At 36.5% G+C, this 19,880-nt stretch overlaps 1 pseudogene; it reads left to right on the forward strand.

Annotated features, from left to right (window-relative positions):
• Window positions 1-12,771: 12,771 nt before the first annotated feature.
• On the forward strand, window positions 12,772-13,160 carry LOC129006731 (zinc finger RNA-binding protein-like; annotated as a pseudogene).
• The last annotated feature ends 6,720 nt before the right edge of the window (window positions 13,161-19,880 follow it).

The following is a 19,880-nucleotide window of genomic DNA, read 5'->3' on the forward strand; positions in this document are numbered from 1 at the left end:
TTAACTATGCAGATTAAACTTAAAAGTGGATCATAGCTTTTACATCATGAATAGTACCAACAATTAGGAAATATTCCTCTATTATTCAGCAACAAAGCCACCCACAGAACTGGTGAATGAGTGAGGTTCTAACATATGTCATTGTTTTTTCACTTTCATCTTATTCATTAATGTACATGAAGATATCAATAACCATTCATAGCAAAGCTACCTTCTTTTGTCAGTTGTAATCAGAAGTTGATGATGGATACAAGAGTTCAGCAAAAAAACAATGAAAACATTATTAGTAAAATTTATAATAATTGTACATATGTATATATGTATTCCCCCTGCCCCCAGATTGCTGGTTGTTAAGCATTTACCAGCAGACACTGGTACTATTATTCACATAGTAATTTCCAATGGTTTATATACATCTTTTTATTTATCTCAAGACTTTGAGCATCTTGAAAATAGGGATCATGTCTTACTTATTTCTTTGGTCTCTAAGACAAAGTTTAGCCTTTATTAGCTCAGTAAAGATGTATTTTTGAAAGTAATTATATTAATGATCATGATGGCACTGTCTTATGTATACTAAGCCTTTACTATTTGACAGGAACAGTGCAAAGTACTTTATATGTTTATTTAATCCTCATAACAACTTACGAAGTAGGTGGTATTTTCTCCATTTTACAGCTGAGGAGACTGAGGATTTGAAAACCTAACTGGCTTATTCAAAGTAATACACTTAGTAAACACTGAAGCTAGAATTTGAAACCAGACAGTGTCACATCACAACCTGAACCCTCAATGATGGCTTTGGAGCTTCCACACCACCTCCCAGTTGCATTAATATTTGCTTAATATTTTTTAATTGATTCACTTCTTTCATTGAAATGTGGTCAGGCTCATTTGTGAAATCACAAGTCTGATAATCTGCCCATATATTTCCAAATATATTAAAATATACATGCAACTATAAATAAAAATGTTTCACCTTTCATGGCTTACTTTTAGAAACATTAGTCCTTTCTATACTGCTCTGTAGGATGACATCAGTGAAAACGCCTGTTAGAATACCCTAAGCCATCACCCTATGCCGCCCCAGTAGTGAGTTAGCTGGCTAAGATTTCTCCTGAAGGACAGTGGCCTCTGTTTGTCAGCATGGAAGACAAATATAATTTGGGGTGTTGGACTGGTTTTCGGGTTTACGAACAATAAAGAGGTTGTTTAGCACACTAGCCAAACCACTTTCTCAAGTCTAGGTTACCAGGGCTGTATGGATTATGGTTTTGGACCCTAGATGAGATTAAATTAAATGGTATTTTGTCTTTTCCTATCCTTGGTCCTCAGCTGTGATTCAATCTTTGTTACTTAAGAGGTAGTATTTAGTTATATCTGAGTCTTCTGGTCACATGACACTGCATGGACCCCCTAATCTCAAATTAGTATATAAAACACACGTTTTCTGAAACCAACTCCATGCCAACACAGACACTCTATGGAGAATTAAATTAAATTTTAAAGAGAATTAAAAATTGTTTATAAAATGGCTAAAGTTTTTAAACAAAAGTCCCATCTAAACAAGTTTTATTACTATTTAGTCTGACATACGTAATCCAATCATCTTTTATTTTGTGGAATCACAACTGACTTGATTAAACTCCACTCCAGAGTGGGTTTAAAAATAAGAGACAACATTCTGAGACAGGATGGCTTTAAAGGGGAGAGATACTGTTTGATCACTTGCCCTGTCCCTCTGCTTTAACAAGCCATTATCCCTGCCAAGAAAGATATTTCTAGTTTGTTTAAAGCATTGAAGATTAAAAGATTATATAATAGCTTGGAATCAAAATGTTGTTTTGATGAAGGAAACACAGTGGTTGAAGAAAAATTCTCACCATATACAGTTAGTAGAGAAAAGAAAATTATACTCACTGCTGCTCAGCTTCAGTGCTCAAATATGTCTTCAAATCACTCGAGTGTGTGTGACCAGTGTGATCAGCTCAGAACCCTAAGCATCTGAGAACAGGCTTCCCTGAGAAGACTTCAGTGATGCTCCCAAGGAAACTCAGTCCCCTTAGCTCGATCATGTGGGGAGCACAACCCTAGGCTGGCAGTACCACGTTGGGTTGCCATTGTTTCCCTGGCTATTGCTCCATCTGTGAACAATTTGGCATGAAAAATTATATCCTAGTTACCTTTGTAAACCAATTCCTAAAATATTTGTGGATGCATAGTCAATGTCCCATAAAATTGTTATTGCCTGGAGGCATGAAAGTAAATTAGAGAGTTTCTGAAAAGGTTAGGTGTCTTATTACCAGTTTTATGTCTTGTCACAATTGATAAATCTTACCAAATAATACTGTGAGAGTGAGAAGGCGAAAATAATTTAAATTATTTGATGAAAAAACGGAAACACAGGGAGGTTGAGTTTGATTAGTCACAAAGATGTTGGCTGGAAGATCAGGAATAAACTTCTAGGCTTGATGCAAAGAGTTGAGTTATAATCATGACAGACAGGAAATTTAGGAGGCCAAATAGGGCATAAATTTTGATAATCAATGGATTATAGAAGTTGTAGATGAGATGCAAGAAGCTTGGCTTAAAAAAAACATTCAATAATGCTACAAAAAATAATGATGAGTAGTTTTGTTTGGGTTTGTTCAGGCAGTCAGATACTTGAAAATTCCAATAATTAGAATTATTCCATAAAGATCATCTAAAAGAATAGGTTCCCTCTGCCTTTCCTTAAGGCAAAATGATTATTTTATCCTTTTAGCAAGGATTGATTTATCTGATTACCACACTCCATTGCTAACACTCTTTTTAGCTTCAAATACAAGCCAGGTATAATCAGAAAAGAGTTAGGCAGGTGTGGATCTGTTTAGGGCAATAATTCTCAATATTGACTATACCGCAAATCTCCAGAGAGGCTTTTAATAATAGAGATTCCCAGGCCACAGCCAAAGCATTTAGATTAGAATCTCTTTGGGAATTACACCTCAGGCGTCTGTCTTCTGAAAGCTTTGCGGATAACCGTAATGCAGAGGTAATCCAGGTTTGTGGGTCAGTCATACCTCAGAAAACTAGATTCACAGGGCTAGAAGGAGCTTACTTTTTAATAAATTACCCTAATTTCATGGATTGACAAATTTTCCTAAAACAATGGATTTGTCTTTAATTAGTAGTATAAGAAAAAATATGTGTTTCAACAGAAAACTACATGTTGTCTACAGCACACTGTTCTAGGTTATCTTAGTGTAATTCTGCAGAAACTACTTCATAAATCTGAAAAGGATGAGTAACTGACAAATAAATTCTTGTCTATAGACTTGCAATTTTGTCCTGTCTAGTAGAGGTTTAATTGGCTTCTCTCTCCAACTAGGAAAAAATTAGTGTTGCCTCCTCATGTACATTCATTTCAGCATTCCTTTACTTAATATAAAAGTGTGCTTTTGTGACTTCTCCTTTTAACCACTTAGAACATGTCCATAGTTATAACTGTATGAGTTAAATATTTAAGTTCATTTTTCATCCGTATAAGAGCGATGATCCTTTTATCCATTATCATTTATCCTTTTTTTGAAAATTAATTTTTAACAGTGATAATTCTCTCTTTAGAACAACATGGCAGGTCTTTTTACTTTCTGGTATCTTTCTGTGGGCCAGATTGCCACCACTTCCTGATCCCATACCACCCTTACAACCGGCCATGGTCCAGCCACAAATAGGATCTGAACTCACCACAGATGTTGGGCCTGGACCTAACCCAAGAAAATCATGCCCATGGCTAAGGTTGAGTAACACTATGGCATGTCTGTGGTTTCATGTAAAACAGAAAGCATACTGATGAAATCTTGGAAATCAAATTATATATAAAACGAGCAAACTGCTGAATTTGCTAATTCCTCTTTTATTTTTTCCTAACAGATTCAATTTCCAGTATTTTTTCTAGTCATGTGCTGCATTCATTTCAACAAACATTTTTAGGGGACTTTCTTTTCTAGCACCATGATGAGATAGATATACTGAAAAACTTCCCCTTTAAAATAGCTGGAAATGATGGGAAAAATCAAATAAGGATCCTTTTAAATACACAGCTAAGCTTAAAAGGAAATAGGATGAATAGTGCTGAAACAATTGAATATCTACATGAAAAAAAAAAACCTAGACATACATTTTACACTCTTCATAAAAATCAACACCAAATAGATCATAGACCTAAATGTAAAACACAAAATGATAAAACTCCTTAAAAGATAGCATAGGAGAAAATCTAGATGACCTGAAGTATGGTGATAATATTTCAAATACGACACCAAAGATGCAATCTGTGAAAGAAATAACTGATAAACTAGACTTCATTAAAATTAAAAACTTCTCTGCAAAACACACTGTCAAGAGATTGAGACAAGCAACAGACTAGGAGAGAGTATATGGAAAAGATATATCTGATAAAGAATTGTTATCCAAACATACGAAGAACTCTTAAAATTCAACAATAAAAAAAAATTTTGGCCAGGCTCGGTGGCTCACGCTTGTAATCCCAGCACTCTGGGAGGCCGAGACAAGTGGATCACCTGAGGTCAGGAGTTCGAGACCAGCCTGGCCAATATCGCGAAACCTCGTCTCTACTAAAAAATACAAAAATTTTTTAGCTGGCAGGCACCTGCAATCCCAGCTACTTGGCAGGCTGATGCAGGAGAATAGCTTGACCCTGGGAGGCAGAGGTTGCAGTGAGCCAAGATCACGCCATTGCACTCTATCCTGGGAGACAAGAGCAAAACTCCGTCTCAAAAAATAAAAATTAATAACAAAAATCTGAACAGACACCTCACCAAAGATGATATGTAAATGGTAAATAAGCATATGAAAAGATGCTTAACATCATGTCATTAGATAAATACAAATTGAAACAATATTAAGATATTAATATCATTACATATCTATTATAATGGCCAAAATTCAAAGCACTGACAACATCAAATGCTGGCGAGGATGTGAATTAACAGGAGCTCTCATTTATTGCTGGTGAAAATGTAAAATGGTACACCTACATTAGAAGACAGTTTGGCAGTTTCTTATAAAACTAAACATACACTTACCATATGATCCAGCAATTGTGTTCTTTGCTATTTACCCAAATAAGATGAAAACTGATGTCCATACAAAAACCTGCACATAGATGTTTAGAGCAGCTTTAAAGGGATCATTTGGCAATTATAAAATCGCCAAAACTTGAACACAACCAAGATGTCCTACAGTAGGTGAAGAGATAGAAATTCTGTGATGAATCGAGACAATGGAATATTTTTCAGCACTAAAAAGAAACGTGCTATCAAGCCGTGAAAAGACATGAAGAAACCTTAAATGTATATTACTAAGTGAAAGAAGCCAATCTGAGAAGGCTAAATAATTCCAACTATATGACATCCTGGAGAAGGCAAAACTATGGAGACAGTAAAAAAAATCAGTGATGGCCAGGCACGGTGGCTCATGGCTGTAATCCCAGCACTTTGGGAGGCTGAGGCAGGCAGATCACTTGAGGTCAGAAGTTCGAGACCAGCCTAACCAACATGGCAAAACCCTGTCTCTACTAAAATTACAAAAATTAGCCGGGTGTGGTGGTGCATGCCTGTAGTCCCAGCTACTCTGGAGGCTGAGGCAGGAGAATTGCTTGAACCCAGGAAGCAGAGGCTGCAGTGAGCTGAGATTGCACCAGTGCAATCCAGCAGGAGCTGCAGAGTGAGACTCTGTCACAAAAGAAGAAAAAGAAAAAAAAAAAAAAGATCAGTGATTACCACCGCAAAGTAATTACCAGATTATCAGAATAAGAGAGCACAGGGGATTTTTAGGGCAGTGAAACCATTGCGCTGGATACATGTCATTATGCATTTGCCCAAGCTGTAAACTACGGACTTTGGGTGATAATGATGCGTCAATGTAGATTCGTCAATTGTAAAAAATGTATTACTCTGGTGTGTGTTGTTGAGTCCAGGATGTGGACGGTATTGGGTCCAGAGGATATATGGGAGATTTCTGACTTTTCCCCTAATTTTGCTGTGAATCTAAAACCACTCTAAAAAATAAGATCTATCCTGGGAGGTGGAGGTTGCAGTGAGCCAAAATTGCACCACTGCACTCCAGCCTGGGTAACAGAGCGAGACTCCATCTCAAATAATAATAATAATAATATCTTTTTTTAAGAAAGATTAAAGAACAGAAAACATGAAAATTAAATCAAAGCTAACTAATCTTCTCACAAAGAAAACACCAGTCCTAGACAATTTTAAAAGGGAAGTATTCACGAATACTGAAATAATACATAATTCTAACTTTACACAAAATATGTCATACTATAGAAAATTAAGGAGCACTTCACAGCTCATTTTATCAATTTTGCGCAATCTTGACAGCTAGCTCCAAAGAATAGACACTGTCTATCTTACATTCAGCCTGGACACTATGAACCAAAACCACACCTCATGGGCTATGTTATCATGACTTGGTGGTATCCTTTTGTCTTCATTAGCATGACTTTTGCCTTCTAGGAGTATCTTGCTCAGACACATAGTTTTCTGATTCTTCATTACAGAAAATTCCTAAAAGACCCAATAAATCTTCGATGGTAAACATCAACAAACAGTTTGCACTCTACAGTTGTTTAATCCTTCCCAGTATTTTCCCCTATGCTGAACAGTTACATCTTGATGTTTACCCAATCCTAATTAGCTAGCCTCCACCACCTTTGAAAGAGCCTTCTTTTTTTTTCTATATATATATATTTTTTATTATACTTTAAGTTCTAGGGTACATATGCACAACGTGCAGGTTTGTTACATATGTATACATGTGCCATGTTGGTGTGCTGCACCCATTAACTCGTCATTTACATTAGATATATCTCCTAATGCTATCCCTCCCCCCTCCCTTAAATCAAACTTCCAATTCAATAAATTTGCCCTTACCTCCGCTCTTCAGAGACATTGCTAAAGCTTTGCAGAGTTAGTATTCTCTTACTGCTGTAAGCATTTGTCTCATCAAACTGTCATCTTTGTCTCATCAACAGGTTGTGTTGGTAATGTTTGGGGAGCCAGCTTTTGACATTTCAAAACAGTGAGCTATGATCACACCACTGCACTCCAGCCTGGGTGACAGGGCGAGAATTACAAGTCAATCCTACTTATGGAGAGATAGATGCAAAAATTCTAAATGAAATATTATATAACTAAATACAGTAATGTATAATGTATAACTGATTATAGTGCAATAACAATTAATATGTGATGACCAAGTTCTATTTATCCCAGGAAGGTAAAGTTGGATTAATATTAAAATATCAATTAGTGTAATTTGCTACATTAATAAATTAAAGAAGAAAAATTATTTGATCAACTTAATGCAGAGAACCTTCTGATAAAAGTAAACATTCTCACACATAATTAAAGTAAATCTAAAACCAATTTTTACCACAATTACAGAAATTTATTAAGCAAATATATATTTATAAGCGATTCAAAACAGCTTATATAACCTATGCTAAACCTTGTACCTGACCAAATAGACTTAGGTAGGTCCATTACTAAGGATAGGTAAAGTAAACATATTTAATAGTATAGTGCTGAAAGCTTTTCCTTTTAGATCAGCATGAGACAGAGATACTTTCTATCACCATCTTTTCTTTTCAACATTGTATTAGAAGTCCTAGCCAATGCAGTAAGAAAATAAAAGGCTATGGATTAGAAAGGACAAAATAAAACCTCTTTAATTCGATGACAAATTTATAATCTTAGAAACCCAAGGAATCTTTAAAATGATTTGAATTTATCGGAGTTGGACTGATGAAGTGGCTGGGAAAATTTAAAAAGAGGGAAAAAAAGGAATTTATAAGAGTTTAGCTAATGGTAAAATCAGAATAATAAATTGTTTGCATTTCTATACAACACACAGAAACTATAATTTTAAGAAAAAAGACTGTCATTTACAATAACTTCCATAAATGTAAAGTACCTAATAGTACAGCTAACAAAAAACGTGTAAGATATTTATGGGGGAAAATTAAAACGTTATTCAAAAGTGGTTTTAAAGATCTAAATAAATTAAGAGAAAAAACAGGTTCAATGTGTTAGAAGATGTAATACTATAAAGATATTCATTCTTCCCCAAATTCATCTGAGAATTCAAAGTGATTCCACTCAGAATACAAACAGGTTTTTGTTTTTTGTTTTGGGGGCATTTGTTTTTTAAAAACTGATAATGTAATGTGAAAAGTAAAAATGCTACAAATGCTCAAAACATTTCTAAAAATCAAAGAACAAGGAGGGGCAATGGCCCTTACTAGATAGCTAGAATTATTATAAAATTGTAATTATTAAAACCTTGTATTATTAGTGGAAGAAAACCATAAAAGTGTAAATGAAACAATAGATTGCCTAGAAAACGAATGCATATGTATATGTACCCTTGATGTATAATATACGTGGCTGTGAAAATCAGGGAGGATAGTTTTTTTAAGTGTGCTGGCAAAATTGTTATCTATACTTTTAAAAGGTAAAATTGGATCACTATCTCAATCAAAATTAAATCAAAATTCTAGCAGGTTTTTTTTTGTTTGTTTTTTGTTTTGGTAGAAACTGACAAGCTGATTCTAAAATTTATATGGCATTTAAAAAGGCCCAGAGGAGCCTAAACTGTTTAGAAAAAGTAGGACAAAGTAGCAAGATGTATATACCTGATTAAAAGTTAACTATACAATTACAGAAATAGAGTGTGGTGTTGATGTCAGAATAAGCAAATAGGTCAATGGAGCAGAATGGAAAGTCCAGAAATAGATGCACACATATGTACAGTCATTTAACTTTAGACCAGTTGGGAAACGGGGAAATGAAGAAAGAACTGTCTTTTTAACAAAAGATGCTGAAAACCTTAAATCTCTATATAGAAAACAACAAACCTCAACCCTTACCTCACACCATGCACAATAATTAACTCAATAGAAATCCAAAATTTACACTTAGAATTTAAAATTATAAAACTTCTAGAATAAAAACTGTAGAAAATCTTTGCAAAGTTGGCTTAGAATTTCTTAGACAGGACCCGATCACTATGAACCATAAAATAAAACACTGATAAAATTGACTTCATCAAAATATAAAACTTCTCCTTCATGAAAGACACCATTAAGAAAACAAGAAGGCAAGTTACAAAGACAGGTAGAAAATATTCATAATAAGAATACTCAAATAATCCTTACAACTCAAGAATAAGAAGAAAACCAAATTTTTAAATATACAAAAAAATAGAATAGACACTTCATAAAAGAAAGTATATGAGGTCGGGCGTGGTGGCTCATGCCTGTAATCCCAGCACTTTGGGAGGCCGAGGAGGGGGATCACGTGAGGTGACGAGTTTGAAACCAGCCTGGCCAACATGGTGAAACCCCGTCTCTACTAAAATACAAAAAATTAGCCAGGCGTGGTGGCTCATGCCTGTAATCCCAGCTACTTGGGAGGCTGAGGCATGAGAACCGCTTGAACCTGGGAGGCAGAAGTTACAGTGAGCTGAGATCATGCCACTGCATTCCAGCCTGGGTGACAAAGTGATACTCTGTCTCAAAAAAAAAAAAAAAAATGTATATAAATGGCCATAGGACACAAAAAGATTCTCCACATGACTAGTCTTGAGGAAATTTAATTTTAAAAGGGCAATGTACCACCATACAGCCACAGAACAGCTAAAATCAAAAAGACTGGTAATTCCAAGGATTAATGAGGATGTAGAGCAACTGGAACTCTCATATTTTGCAGATGGTTACACAAAATGGTACAACCAACTTTTAAAAACAGTTTAGAAGTTTCTTCTAAAAATAAGCATACATTTACCTGACTTACCTCCACACTCTTGATATCATAGTATATAACACAGCTTTGAAAATATTTGTGTTTTTTAAAGCATATTTAATATTAATATGTGAACTGATTAGAATTATAGTGATAATGTTTTTTAAAAAAACATACACTTACCATAAAACTCAGCAATTCAACTCCTAGGTAATTATCCAAGAGAAATACTTATGCCCACTCAAAAAATTGTTTATAAATGCATAGCAGCTTTATTCATAATATCCCCAAACTGGAAATAACTGAAATGTTTATCAATTGATTAATGAATAAAAATAGTTGTGATATTGGTATTTCCATACCATGGAATTCTTGGTAATAAAAAAATTGTTACACACAACATGGATGGCTCTCAACAACATTAAACTATGTGAACGGAGTTAGACATGAAACAATACATAATGTGTTATTTAATTTTTTTGAAGCTCTAGAAAAGACAAATCTCATCAATAGTGGTAGGAAGCAGATCAGTGATTGTCTGGGACCATGATGAATTGGTATTGACTGCAATGAGCATAAAGAAACTGTGCCAGGTAAAAGACATATTCTATGCTGTGTCTGTGGTAGTGATTAAATGATTGCATACATTTGTAAACTTGTATACTTAAAATTGATAAGTTTTATTGTGGATATATTATATATCAATAGATGAATGGAACAAAATAGAAATTAAACCCATTCATATATAGTTTGTTGCTCTTTGGCAAAAGTAAATTTCATTTTAAAATAAACATACAATAATAATAAAATGAACTGCAATATTAGGCAATGATATGCAAAATTAGAGTGACGAGATCTGAAGCATCATTGCATTAAGATACTAAGGACATTGAACTGTTTAGGAAGAGTACAGATGTTCATTTACTTGACTTTCTAAAGTGAAGTATACATTTTTAAAGTGTTAAGTTTAGCCACCAAAATAGATTACAGTGGAAATAAAATGTACAGCTTCAAGCCACAATGAGAAGTAAAAATAATGTTTTTAATCAGGAAGATTTTCAACTCAGGAAGATTTTTTAAATAAGGAATGGAAAAACAGTTTAATAGAACAAAACAAAACTATAGAAATAAATCCAAATATGTCCATTAATCACAGAATATACATTTGCCCAGTAAAAGACAGATAGTGTCAGATTGTGGTGCCTGATATGTGCCAAGCAACGCAGAAGGGGTAGCAAAGGTCAGGAGCTCATGATACAGTAAGAAGTCAGGCAATGATTACTCCATCTTTAGTACCATAAGGTTAGTCTGAGGGCAGACATCATCCCAGGGTGTTACAGGAGCACTGAAAAGAAGGGCACAATTCTCTCTATGAAGTCACGTGTGTTGGCAGGCAGCCACTAAGTTGAGTTGCCCAAGTTAAGAAGTAGGGGAAGGCCATTAAAAAGTGGGCAAAGGACATGAACAGACACTTCTTAAAAGAAGACATTCATGAGGCCAACAAACCCATGAAAAAAAAGCTCAACCTCACTGATCATTATAGAAATGCAAATCCAAACCACAATGAGATGCCACCTCACACCAGTCAGAATGGTGATTATTGAAAAGTCCAGAAACAACAGATACTGCTGAGGTTGCAGAGAAAAAGGAATGCTTTTACACTGTTGGTAGAAGTGTAAATTAGTTCAACCATTGGGGAAAACAGTGTGATGATTCCTCAAAGACCTAGAGGCAGAGATATCATTTGACCCAGCAATCCCATTACTGGGTATACACCCAAAGGAATATAAATTATTTCATTATAAAGACACATACATGTGTATGTTCATTGCAACCCTATTCACAATATCAAAGATACGGAATCAGCACAAATGCCCATCAGTGATAGACTGGATAAAGAAAAGGTGGTACACATACACTATGGAATACTATGCAGCCATAAAAAGGAATGAGGTTATGTCCTGTGCAGGGCCATGGATGGAGCTGGAAGTCATTATCCTCAGCAAACTAATGCAGGAACAGAAAACCAAACACGCATATTCTTACTTATGCGTGGAAGCTGAACAATGAGAACACATGGACACAGGGAGGGGAACAACACACACTGGGGCCTGTTGGAGGGAGGGGTTGCGGGGGGAGACCATCGGGAAGAATAGGTAATGGACGCTGGGCTTAATACTTAGGTGATGGAGTGATCTGTGCAGCAAACCACCATGGCACACGTTTACCCATGTAACAAACCTGTATATCCTGTACATGCACCCCAGAACTTAAAATAAATGTTGAAGGAAGAAAATAAAAAGTAGGGGAAGGACATTCTTGGCAGAAGGAACAGCCTGAGCACAAGCACAGAGGAGAGAAACAACTTGCTGTTTTGGAGACAAGTACTATCATGTCACCAGAGGTGAGTTTTGATGATGATAAACTGATACACTCTTACGTGCGCATGTCAGAAATTCATTTCATTCTCCATCTCAGAAGGACAGCGTTCCAGAAGGTTATTCTGAGCATAGTACCTAACTCAGTGGAATCTCTCCACAGTGGAAGTCACTTTTTATTACTAAATAAGGATCTTTATCTTCAAAAACTCCTGGGCCTCAAAGAGTTAGTCTAATTAGTACACATAAATTCATAAATCCAAGTTTGCAAATTGAGTGGATTTTGATGATTCATTTCTGTATCCTCTCTAACCCTTAAGACTGAAGCCACCTGTTTATCCTCTCTATGAATTTCCTTGAAAAATTTTTTCTCTGAGCTGTTAGTGTATTTACATTTGGCTTAAGAAATTTTCTATTTTCTACCTCATTCTTTACTTATTCGTAACCTCCACATTTCTGCAATTTCTTGGAAGACAGAGCCCATGTTCATTTTATTTTGGTTATAATGCCTTGCACATAATGGCTAGGCACTTTAAGATGATGAAATAGTTGATAAAGTTTCTGCAACTATGGAGTTATTAGTAGAGAAAGCAATCAGCAGTACTTCTAGCCCTCAGGGCCCTGGGGATGCACTGAGAAGAGTTTTTGAGTGCATTTCTTCAGGGATTATTTTTAAAGGTAGTGCTGGGCTTCTGGAGCTTTGTGAAAAGGATCCCTTTGATGCCTTGGCAACAATGACTGACCAGCAGTGTGAAGACATCACATCCAGTGCACAGTTTGCATTCAGACTCCTTGCATTCCGCCAGATATACAAAGTTACAGGCATGGATCCATTACCACAAATGAGCCAACATTTTAACATCCACGACAATAGGAAACGAAGAAGGGATAGTGATGGAGTTGATGGATTTGAAGCTGAGGGCAAAAAAAGACAAAAAAATATTATGATAACTTTTAAAAGGTGTCTGTAAATCTTCAGTGTTAAAAAAACTAAAGGTGCCCATTTGTTGGCTGTTTTTCATTCATAATAATGTCTACATTGAAAAATTTATCAAGAATTTAAAGGATTTCATGGAAGAACCAAGTTTTTCTATGACATGAAAAAATGTACAGTGTTATGTATTATTTGAATGGAAAGACACCAAAAAAAAAAGATATGCTCCGACTAGGGGGAAAACAGTGGTTCCAATTTTTTCCCATTATTTTGATTTTATTTTCTGGTTGTCTTAGCTTCCCCACCCTATTTTTTTGTCTTCCATTAACTAGTGCATCGTCATATTAAATCTTTACTGTATTTAATGCAGGATTTGTGCTTCAGGTGTTCTGTGTATTTTGATATTTTTATTTGTAGGTTTTGTTTGCTTTTTGACACTAGTTGTAAGTTAGTTTGTGTTATAGATGATATCTTTTACCCCTTCTTAATATTTTACAGCAGTACTTTTTTTTGTAACGTGAGACTGCAGATTTTTTTTTTGTTTTTCTATATGTGAAGGATTACAACTCAAAAAGTTATCCTGCCATTCGAGTGCTCAGAACAGAATGTTTCTGCGGATCTTGTGGCATTTGTCTCTATATATATAAAGGTGTAATTAAGACAGATTTCTGTTAATCTAATCAAGTTTGCTGTTAGTTGTGCATTAGCAGTATAAAAGCTAATATATACTATATGGTCTTGCAACAGTTTTAAAGACTCTGCATAATTGATGGTAAAAAATGCATGACATTTTGGTCTTTAATAGACTTTTAAAATTGTAATTTTAGGTTTAACATGTAGATCTTTGTACAGTTGACTTTTTGACATAGCAAGGCCAAAAGTAACTTTCTGAATATTTTTTTCTTGTGTATAAGTAGAAAGGACATTTTTCACATATAAGTGGGCTAACCAATATTTTCAAAAGAACTTTATCATTGTACAACTAACAACAGTAATTAGCCCTTAATTATGGTGACAGTTCCTTATTGGTGTGTGTGTGAGATTATCTAGCAACTATTACAGTATAACACAGTTAATATTCTCCACACACCCTGTTACCCAGGCAATTTACAATTCTGTTAACAGTGAAGTTGATAAAGTATTACTGATAAAAAAAAAAAAGATTATCTAAGAAAAAAACAGAAAATTATTTGGTGTGGCCATCTTACATGCTTATGTGGCTTCTACACAAAGCTAAATATTCTAGCAGTGATGTAATGAAAAATTACATCTTACTGTTGATGTATGTATGCTCTGGTACACAGATGTCATTTTATTGTCACAGGACTACAGTGAAATACACAAATAAAAAATGTAATTAAAAAAAAAAAAGATCATCTGAGGGCCAGGCACGGTGGCTCATGCCTGTAATCCCAGCACTTTGGGATGCCGAGGCGGGCAGATCATGAGGTCAAGAAATCAAGACCATCCTGGCTAACATGGTGAAACCCTGTCTCTACTACAAATACAAAAATTAGCTGGGTGTGGTGGTGCGCACCTGTAGTCCCAGCTACTCGGGAGGCTGAGGCAGGAGAATCGCTTGAACCTGGGAGGCGGAGGTTGTAGTGAGCTGAGATCGAGTCACTGCACTCCAGCCCGGCGACAGAGTGAGACTCCGTCTCAAAAAAAAAAGAAAAAAGAAAATCTTAAAATGATATGTTACTTATCATTAGTGATAAAATCAGATTATGCTTTTACATGAATTTTAATGGTGTTTAATCCTTCAAAGTAGATTTTTAAATGCTAAATATGTCTTTCCATATAATATTTGGAGACCTAAGAGTTGAAATAGTGGTATTTCAAGGTAGCTTGAATAAAGTGCATTGATAGACACTTCTGTAAGATGGCTTTGCTTCATCCTTCTAGTATTCCCTATTGCCCAAGAAAAAAAAAATCTTTATGGTTCCTTTGAATTTCTTCTATTCTTCCATTATGCTTCAGGCTGAAGGCTAAATTAATTTTATTTCTAGATTCTGGATACTTAAGATACTTCTTTTAAAACTGTTTTCTATTAACAAACTTCGTCCAATAACCCCAGAGATTGGGGGAAAGGAAAACAAAGATGTACAGGGTGCCTCCTCCATGAAAGATGCTGTACTGTGTGTTTTCACATCTGTGTCTCAATCACTTCTCACAAAAGCCCTGTAAAAATAGCATTAATATTAATAATAAGAGCTGACATTTATTGATTTCTACATAGAAGATCTCATTTGTTTGAACACTAATCTTTGGAAGTAAGGTTAATTTCCCAGTTGTACAGATGAGAAACACTAAAGCTTATGAGAGTTAAAAACACAACTGGGAAATCATAGTATTAAGATTTAAGCTCTTATATTACTTCTTCCAATGGCTATGCTTTTAACCATGAAGCAGCACTGCTTATCTGTAAATTACAGAGCATAATCTCCATTTTAGAGATGAGAATATATTAGGTTGGTGCAAAAGTAATTGTGTTTTTTGCCATTGAGTGATGGCAAAACTGCAATTATTTTTGCACTAGCCTATAGGTTCAGATCATGCATTTAATAAATAGCAGGGCCCAGATCAGATTTGAAAGTGACTACATCTAACTCCCAAATCTGAGTGCTCCACCTTGCACCACACCTTGCTGATGCAAAGAGCAAGTTTTCAAGGTGGACTACAATAAAGCTACTTTTCCATTTAAGTCTAGATGTGGGACTAACTTTTATATATTATACTACCAAGGCAGGGAATGAACCGGGATGAGCTGACACTTCATCATGACTAGAAAAGCCTGTCTGGCCAGGCGTGGTGGCTCATTCTTGTAATCTCAGCAATTTGGGAGGCCAAGATGGGAGGATTGTTTGAGCGCAGGAGTTTGAGGCCATCCTGGGCAACATAGCAAGACCTCATTCCTAAAAAAAAAAAAAAAAAAAAAATTTAAAGAGTATCCAGCTGCACTGGCATATGCCTATAGTCCCAGTTACTCAGGAGGCTGAGGCAGCAGAATCACTTGAGCCCAGGGGTTTGGGGTTGCAGTAAGCTATGATTGCACCACCATACTACAGCCTGGGCAACAGAGGGATGCTGTAGGAGAGAAAGAGAGAGAGTAGAGAGGAAAGGAGAGGAGAGGGGAAGGGGGAAGGGGGAGGGAAGGGGAAAGGAGGGGAGGGAAGGAGGGAGGATAGGGGAGGGGAAGTGAAGGGGAAAGGAAAGGAAAGGAGAAAGGAAAGGAAAAGAGAAAGTAAAGGAAAGGAAAAGAGAAAGTAAAGGAAAGGAAAAGAGAAAGGAAAGGAAGGGAAGGAAAGGAGAGAAGGGAAAGGAGAAGAGAAAGGAGAAGGGGAGGGGAGGGAAAGGAAGAAAAAGCCCGTCTGGCCCAGACACTCTTCTGAGATGGCCCAGTGGGGGAATCTTGATCCTTCCAATGGGCCAATAATGAGCATATGCTTTGGTGTGCCAAATCTGCCTATGCCACTTTCCTCAGGATTCTTCCTACAAGACAGCAGGAAAAAAAAATGGTGGTCTTCCTTCCTCCCTGGGTTTCTCTCTGGGTTTCCTTGGGTTTCTCTTTCACTTTTGTTTTTCTAATTTGTAACCCAACCAAGATCATGGGAGGATACACGGTACTTTTTAAAGGGACTTGGGATTTTTGTCAAACAGGCCAGGAATTCAGTACTGTCCACATGATCTTTTCTAGACTCCATTTAGTCTTCGTGTGGTCCAGCAGCATCAGCATCACCTGGGATCATATTAGGAATGCAGATTCTCAGGACCCCGCTCAGACCTACTGAATCAAACTTTGCATTTTAACAAGATCCCCAGGTGATGTGCACACACATTGGAGTTTGAGAACCCTTGCTCTAGAGCATGATAACTAACATTCCAAGCCCCAATTTTCTTGTCTGTAAAATGGGAATGATAAGCAGGGCATTTTAGAGGATAATAATAAATGCAAAGGGCCAGGTATAGAAACCTGACTCACAGTAGGTATTTAATTTAAAAGATCAATTACAATTTTATGGTTATTATTATTATCGCAATTCTCTCCAGATACTATTTCATTTTTCAGAAACCTCATCTGTTTTTCCTGCTCTACTAGATTTTTTCCACTAACATACAAACATACATGGGACTATTTTCCCCATCAGAATAATACATAGACAGAACTCCTCTCCTGATGCTACTTTGTCTCCATTTCTCTCTCTCCTTCTCTTGATACTGAAGCATCTCAAACAAGTTGTCTAGACATACTCTTCGTTCTCTCCTTCCCTTCTCTCTTGAGCCCACTCCAAGCAGGATTTTGTCCCCAATACTCTACCAAAACAGCTTTTCTCAAGGACATCTGTGACTACCATGTTTCTGAATCCAGATTTCCTTTCTCAGTCTTCATCTCACTTATTTAGTGTATTAGCAGCACTTTTTGCCTTAAAATACATTTTCATTTTGATTCCAGGACACCACACTCACCTGACCATCCTCTTACATCCCTTGCTATTCCTTCTCAGTCTCATTTACAGGTACTTTCTCTCTTTTATACTTGTAAATATTGACATGCTCTAGGGCTCAGTATTTGGGCCAATTTTTTTTCTGTCTACAAATCTCTCCCTGATGACCTCATTCAATCTCAATGGCTTTAATTATAATAACATCTATGAGGTAATGACTTCTAAATTATATCTGTAGCTTGGAACTTTCCCCTAAACAATAAGCTCGTCTATATAACCAGCTACTATCATCTCCAGCCATTTGCATAGCTCGTTCGTTCACTTCCTTAGTCTCTTTACTTAAAAACATCACTTTCTCATTGAGATGGGCCCTGGGCGTCCTAAAATTCTAACTACCCTTCCTCCACATGAAAATACACATCTTCCTTTCCTTTTTATTTTTTCTTCCTAGCACTTATCACTATCTAATGTATTACATGTTTTAGCTTTATATGCCTTACTTATTATTTCTCCCTCCTCCCTCACTTGAATGTAAGCTCCACTAGAAAAGGATCTTTATTTTCTTTTTTCTCTACTGTATGCCCTGTGCCTAGAATACTGCATGGCATGTAATTGTTGCTAAACAGTCACTAATAAAATGTAGGATTCCACTTTACAGCTAAAGGAACACAGGCTCAGGATGGGCGTTCCCAAGGTCCCAGAGCCAGATGATGGCAAAGCTGTGAATTGAATGCTAGTATGTCTGACACCAAATCTCCATGTCAAATACTACCTATATTTGAAAGAATTTTTCCATGGCCGCTTTCATTCTTCAGCTTTTGTTTTTGTAAATGATATGTTTTGTTGGACTCAGTGCTCTCCTCTTCAGCAGGACTACATTTTCCATTAAGACATGTTAACACGCCATCGAATAATTAGGAAGTATCAGGTTATCTCACCTGAAGCATCGTGTTTCCAAGTAATCTGTTTCAGAGAACTTGAATCAAAGCAAAACGGGAAATGAATAATGCTTCCTCTTAATTCCTTCCTGTCACCTCTTCTTTCCTCTGCCTCAACAAACAGTACTTGGATATTCTCACAGAAACAGTATAGGAAGGGGAGGTTTATCACGTTCTATGGCTCCTCTAAAAATAAGGTCTGATTTAAAACATCAGGAAACACACTTCTTTTCTCTGACTACAGAGTTAGCAGTAAATATCCTTTCCTCTTCCTGCCACTGCAGCTGCAGCAATAGGACTTGTGGAAAGTGAGTCTAACTCATGCAAAAGTATTACTCCTGGCTCTGCCATTTTCTAGCAGGGCTGTCTGGGTTTCTTCGAGTTTAATTTTCCCTGTATCAAGTGGGAATAATAGCACTACTTTGGAAGGTTGCTGCAAGTAAGTATTAATAAAGATAACACACACAAAGAGCTTAGGTTGAGGTTTATAAGCGGTTATAAAAGTCAACTTTCTTCTGACTTCAATGAAACCAGCTCATATTTGTAGGACTTGTTGCTGCTTATTCACTCCAGCAGTATAAAGCAGATGGATTGAGTCCTTTAGCGGGGAAATCAAAGAACCAGTTTCCATGTAGCTGTGGGGGCGCTTGGCACATATTATCTCTAGTTCTCATAATTACACTATCAGGTGAGCAGAATTAGCTCCATCTCAGAGAGGAGGAAACTCAGGTTCAGAGATGGTAAAGAATTGGCTCTGGGTCATGGATCCAACCAGGAGCATAACAAGGATTCAAACTCAAGCCTAACTCCAAAGAGCCCATTATTTCCACCAGAGCAGCACCTCCATCATCCCTCATGCCCAAGTAACCCCTTTCCTGGACACAATTTGCCTGTAATGGACTCTCCCAGCCTTGGAAAAATATCATCACCCAAACAAGCCCAGCCATCACCCAAACAGAAAAATGTATATCTAATTGCATTTTTTTACTTTCCTAAGGCATTTCATATCCGTTTTGTCCTCTCCATCCCTGATGGCACTGCCTGTTCAGATGTCTACATCTCTCACCTGAGTCATTATAATTTCTCCCTAACTCATCTCTGTGCCTCCAGTTTCCCAGCTGCATAATTTATCTTCATGTTGGTGTCAGATAGGGCTTACTGAACACAGATGGGGCCTTCCCTGGCTCTGAATTCTTTGAAAGTTCCCAATTGCCTACAGAGTAAATCTCAAACTTCCTATCATGACGTGCAACCATCTCTCCATGGTCACTTCCTGCCACATCTACCATGTACCCTTTGCTTCTTTCATAGTGGGATCCTTATTGTTCCCCAAATATGTTGAGCTCAAGTCATGCTTGTCC

Source organism: Pongo pygmaeus, chromosome 8, assembly GCF_028885625.2.
Source record: "Pongo pygmaeus isolate AG05252 chromosome 8, NHGRI_mPonPyg2-v2.0_pri, whole genome shotgun sequence".
In the NCBI taxonomy this organism is placed as follows: domain Eukaryota; kingdom Metazoa; phylum Chordata; class Mammalia; order Primates; family Hominidae; genus Pongo; species Pongo pygmaeus.